At 39.6% G+C, this 5,961-nt stretch overlaps 1 non-coding gene across 1 annotated transcript; it reads left to right on the top strand.

Moving 5' to 3' along the window:
* The first annotated feature begins 5,376 nt into the window (after positions 1 to 5,376).
* LOC149200286 (U6 spliceosomal RNA) lies at positions 5,377 to 5,482 on the top strand. The gene has a single exon (XR_016254088.1). It is a non-coding gene; the product is annotated as a U6 spliceosomal RNA (small nuclear RNA).
* The last annotated feature ends 479 nt before the right edge of the window (positions 5,483 to 5,961 follow it).

A 5,961-nucleotide genomic window follows, 5' to 3' on the forward strand; every position in this document is an offset into this window, starting at 1 on the left:
CTTCCAGACTACATTCCCCGTGACTGTTTGCTCAGGAAAGATGGAAGGTTGATCAAGCCTTCGTCTCTTCCTTGAGCGCTTAAGAACTGCTTTGTGCCTAGGGCTGTAGAAAACATCCAGGGGAGGAATATCTTCCACCTGGAGGACAATTTGATCAGAAGGGTCTATAGTAATTACCTCGACATCCTTTGAAATGGGTGGGCCGCTGGTTCCACTTAGAACCTGAGAAGAAGTGGTATCTGGTGCATCGCTCGTCTTAGATGTGCCTGTGTCTTTGGAGCCCTCCTTTCCACTGATAATGGAATCAAATTGGTTCCATTGTTTAAGCAATTCGGGATCAATGGAGGTCTGTTTATGTTGCTCTGTCTGGGGTTTGCTCCGCTCTTTTTCTTGTTCTAACCTCCGCTGCTCCTCTAACTCTTTTCGCTGATGCTCTTCTTGCTCTTTTCTTTGTTTCTCTTCCAATTCCTTTTTCTGCCTATCTGCCAATTCCTTTTTCTGCCTATCTGCCAGTTCTTTTTTCTGTTTCTCTTCTTCTTCTTTCTTCCTTTGTTCCTCTGTCTCCTTCTGTTTTCTCTGTTCTTGATCCTTCTGCGCCTTTTGCTGTTTTTCTAACTGCTCTTTTTTCTGCCTCTCAGCTTGCTCCTTTCTTTGCTTTTCTGCCTGTAGCTTCTTTTGCCTCTCATCCTGCTGTTTCTTTTGATCATTAGTTGTAACAGGAGGTTGGCTTGTCTGTTGCTGACCAGGCTCGCTTGAGGAAGACGCTGGGGTTATTGTCAATAGATCTAGAGGCAGAGTTTGCAACCTCTGTTCTCTAAGTTTATTGAACTCAGTTAATGTCTCATCATTGTATTTCATCCTAGCAAGCTCTTTGGCACCCCACAATGTTTCGGCGGCGATGAACAGGTCATCGAATATGTCTTCTTGATGGACGACTTTGGTTAATTTGGCCTGTTCTAGGGCAGTGTAGGCAGTTTTATGTGGATCATAGATTCTGCTTGGGAGAGTGGCTAGGGATAAAGCATGTATCTTTGTTGCCTCTTTTTCTGCATGTTTGAAATCATGCAGAGTGAAAACACCAATTCTTAAGGGAAAAGAGGGCCAGCCCCTCTTCTTCTCTTTCTTGAGAGTTTGAGTGACACTTTCGGCCATAATCTGGTAAGAGATTTCTCGGGCCAACAATTTGTCTGGAACATATAAATGGAGAACATGCGGTCTGGCTTGGCTCCCATAAACTCTGATATAGGTGAAACGCTCCTCTCCGAACCAACTTGCTAGAGCTGGTAAGTCGAAGGAGGTGAGATAGGAGATTTTGGGGATAGGCCGATAAAAAATGGACTAATGAATAGGGACCATAAAACCATTGCAAATCTGATACAGATGGTCCTTGTAAGAGGACTTCCACAACTTCTGGTGGTACAAATGAATGGGTGAGGGGTCTTGGGCGGTCCACCTCCAACCGAGGATAGGAAATTCATAATTAAAACACAAAGTATCCATAATGTAAGCACTATAATAAAATGGCGGGATTTTCCTTTCGGTAACTCTAGATTTGGCTCTAAAGTCATGAACAGCTACAGCCAACTTATCAGAAAGAATGGTGGCCCATTCCATGATAAAACTATTAACAGCTGCTTCCATTAGGGGAACCATTTCTATATCGAAATTAGCAGAGTCATGCAACCCCCATAGTCTACACATCATAATCCCCGCATAGCAATAGGGAGAAGCCAAGGAATCGACGGAGTACTTACCCGAGCTATCGTGCTTGTGTTTGGCCGGGTTCTGCCTCCAATCCCGGATGGGTTCAGATTGTACTTCATTTTCGGCCGCGAACTTCTCGACGAAGGCTTTGTTATAAATTCTTTCCGGTTCGGGCAAATGATACATTTCCCTCAGGTGCTCTGGCTTGAACGACCCGAAAATCCGTCTGTCTCTTGTGTGGAACGTTCTGTCAATGATTGGAATTTCCTCGATTGCCCATCGCACTACATCAGTGTAGGGAAGGACTTGCTCTCTGGCCGCTATTCTGTGAAGAAAGGAATCAGCCAACTCTTTGAGAGTTGCATCAGACTTTTTAAGTGGGTCCGCAGTAGCCGCTGTCACTGAAACTTCTGGTTGTTCGGCCTCTAATAGATTATATGTGCCCTGCCATGTAGTCTTGTTAAGACCAGTGCACGTAGTGTCTGAAATTAGGCCTTTCTTGCTTTCTGCGGCAGTCTGTCCTGCAACAGACGTAGCAGCGGAGCCTGTGGTCCTCTTGGATTTCTTCCCCATCATACTCAGGCTTCTCTCAACAGATGAATTCTACACAAGTGCAAGAGAAATCGTAACAAAGAAATGACGATGACAATCCATAACGAGAAAGATATATCATTTGAAGCGTGGGGAGATTAATTCCCAAAAGTGGCTGCGGATCCAATCAGTGGGCAGATATTGCAGATGCATTAATGGCGATTTAAGGGCTACTACTCATTAAATGAATATCACACCATTATCCGGCTGAATGACCCCCTTAAGCGTGCAACATATATTTTGGCGGTTAGACGCAAGTGTTCGTTAATCGAAGGGGCAAATTTTTTTTAAATACACACGCATTACCTTATCCCTTGCATTTAACGGCATTTTGGGATTCGCGCTTTGTCAACCGGATATGAATATAAAATTAAAGCTTTAAGTAATGGCTTTTAAGAATGCTGACCACCGATGAGCGATATCGCATCGCTTTGGGGAATAAGTGCTGCACAATTATCACCAAAAGATCCTGCCGACAGCCGATAAGCGATATCGCATCGGGGGTAAGACCTGAGCGCCTCATCGGAGTACATGAGATTTTGCCGACGGCCGATAGCGATATCACAACGGGTCGGGGTCATAACTTAAAGAATTTTTCTTTACACATGAGGCAGCGCCGATAGCCGATCGCCGATATCGCGTCGCGTTGGGGGAAGAGTTATGTGCCTTTATTAGATGTGCATGGAATATCGCCGATCGCCGATAGCGATATCGCATCGACGAAGATCAAGGTGCCATTTTAATGTATTTCTTATGCCATTGCGATATGCGATCTTGTGATCGCTTTATCGCAATGACAAAAGATTGCTTTGATATTGGGACACTATAATTCAAAAAGGTTTAAATTCATAAAGTCATTTGATTATCATACCTTTTTGAACGCAAAAGCATTGATGCCTAATTATATCATGAAAGGGACCCATTCCATATGATAATTTTTGTGAAAATGAAAATGTTATGAAATGGGGGGGGTTGTTGTAGAGCACAACAGGTTCCTATATTTTACTCAAAGTCTTACAATGGACTCATGTGTTGGTTTGAGGGCTTGTTCATGGTTCTTCTACTCGAGAAGATCCAATTATACCTCAAGGCATTAGTTTTCCTTCCTATAATATTGTTAAGACTTCATGGCCAATCCTTAGTGTCTAATAACTCTTAATGACATCCATATCAAACTCATATGCCAAAGATCCCCAAAGAGTGGTTGTGTTATGGGTTGTGAGTGTGATTTAATATGGAAATCAAGATCAATAAGATATGTTCAAGGGTTGTGGCCTATGTGTTTTCCTCCCTTTACCATGGAATTTAAGCGAAGGAAGGTTCAATTATGGATGAAGCCTCTTTTTACCCCCTTAACCATGTTTAAGCCATGAGACACATTTCTGCTATGCAAAACATATTCATGTCATTTTCATCCTACCCAAACGATAAATAACAACAATCATGGTCCTAAGAACCATTCTTAGTGTGGACCCAAGGGCTTATGTTTGGGCTTAATCATGGCATTCATATCCCTTTAGTAGGCTAGAGATACACTAGGGGGGTGCCATGTGTTTATTCAAGGATACATTCATGGAACTATAGCCTAATATGGTTCATGGGTTATAGATGTTGTTTATAATGCTTGAGAATGAGAAGCTTCACCAATAAAGAAAGGCCCTTATTATTCTCCCTTGAGATTGATTACACATTGAGACCCATTCCTAGTTACAAATAATTTAGTTATGATGTCACATGGAGGTGAATGATATCGTATATAGGTTATATGTGGTGGTTCAAGATCCCTGATGGTGATGACTTTGTAAGAGCATCCATATTGAATTCAAAGTCCAAATAGTACCTACTGAGGGATTTTGTCATGGTTTCTAGATGTTGTTTATGGAATTTGAGATTAAGGATATTGATTATAGGCTTAAATCCCTCATTTCCCCTCTAGAACATGTTTAAATTGTGACATCAATTTCCAACTCACAAAACCTACTCATGATGGATGTCTCCTAGTTGGAGATCTACAAGGAACCATTACAAAGAAATCATGTGTTTCTTTGAGGAATCCTTCGTTTCTCTTTAGGATGGGTACAATCAACAAAGTCCAAAGGCATTTGTTTTCATTCCTTAACCTTTCTTCGGGTTCCATGAGCCATCCTTGATGCACATAGCCTTCTAATGGTGTCCATATCAAATTATAATAAAAAAGATCCCTTAAAGTGTGCATTTACAGTTATGGTTTGCACATGTTGTTCACGATGTGATATTAATGGCAAACACGATTCCTAAACCTGGTTTAAAATATTTTTGGAATGCGCCATAGGGACTTGCATGGTCCATCCATCAAGATTTGGGAAGAGTTAAAGCAATTTTGATAGGAACATAGCTTTTCCTAAAACATTTGCACATTCTTGAGATTTTCAACAAACATGCTTTCCATTTGCAGTAATTTCAAGAAGAAACCTCATACATCTACCATTAATTACTAAATGACCATGACCATATTTATAGTGTTACCTATTAATGGTTAAAATTGAAATCTTAAATAATATACATATTGATTTAATGGTATAAAAGATATATTTTTGGTGTTATGGCTTACCAAGGGAGATGGGTATGTTATAGGCATAAGGTTAGTATTTTCATGCCATGGCTATGGTTAAAACCCCAAGACCCATCAGTAGTGCACAAAGCATCTTGATGTTGATATCCAACTCATATGCTAAAGACCCCTTAGCAAGGGCTCATGTTGGAGTTTCTAATTTTTTCATGATGCTTGATATTGGGATGGTTCAATTATGGTATGCGGTCCTCGTTTCACCATCTCACCAAGCCTAAACCTTAAAAACCAATTATATTGCATAAAACTTACTCATGGGGCACGTATCCCAATTGAAGGATTACAAAAGAATCCTTATAAAAGAGTCGTGTGTTAGTTTAAGAACTTCTTAAAGCTTTAAGCCCAATAATATTCAATAATATCCTATGGAAACTTACTTGTGGTTCTTATATTCTACTTAAATGCTTACAAATGACTCATATGTTGATTTGAGGCCTTGTTCATGACTTTTCTACTAAAAAAGATTCAAGTAAATCTCAATGCACTAGTTGACCATAAAAATTGGAACAATATAGAGAAGATTAACATGACCCCTACTCAAGAATAATAAACACAAATCTAAAAATAATCCAGATTTTAAAAAATCGGTTATAAAAAAACAAATAATCCCATTCAAATATTATTAATTAATATAATATAATTATATTTTATGCTCAACCACAAAAATTAAGCTAAAGATTATCAAGAATTTCTTTCTACGCAATTCCCCTAACAAAATTAATACATTTTCTAACCTTAAAACAATTAATCAAAATTTCGGGTTGACTATATATAGACAAGCCAAATGTCTGTGTGATGCATAAGACAGTGATTGTCTTTTATTAATGCAAAAGGCGATTTGGCAGCTGAGAGTTGAATCCGCAAATGCTGAGGCTTGAAGAGCAGAAGCCATTTTTTTGAGTATATCATACGTCTTTCTTAATTCTGCTATTCTTTGAAGGAAGAAATGTGAACTACGCGTGAATTAGATGATAAAGTATCGAAGCTTAACGACCTCAATCAAATCCTTATGAAAGAAATCACTGTCTTAAGAGAAGAAAAAACTGTTTTGTCCACAA

This window comes from Pinus tabuliformis, chromosome 2_1, assembly GCF_031772625.1.
Source record: "Pinus tabuliformis cultivar Carrire ecotype Pingquan chromosome 2_1, CPIR1, whole genome shotgun sequence".
Lineage (NCBI taxonomy): Eukaryota > Viridiplantae > Streptophyta > Pinopsida > Pinales > Pinaceae > Pinus > Pinus tabuliformis.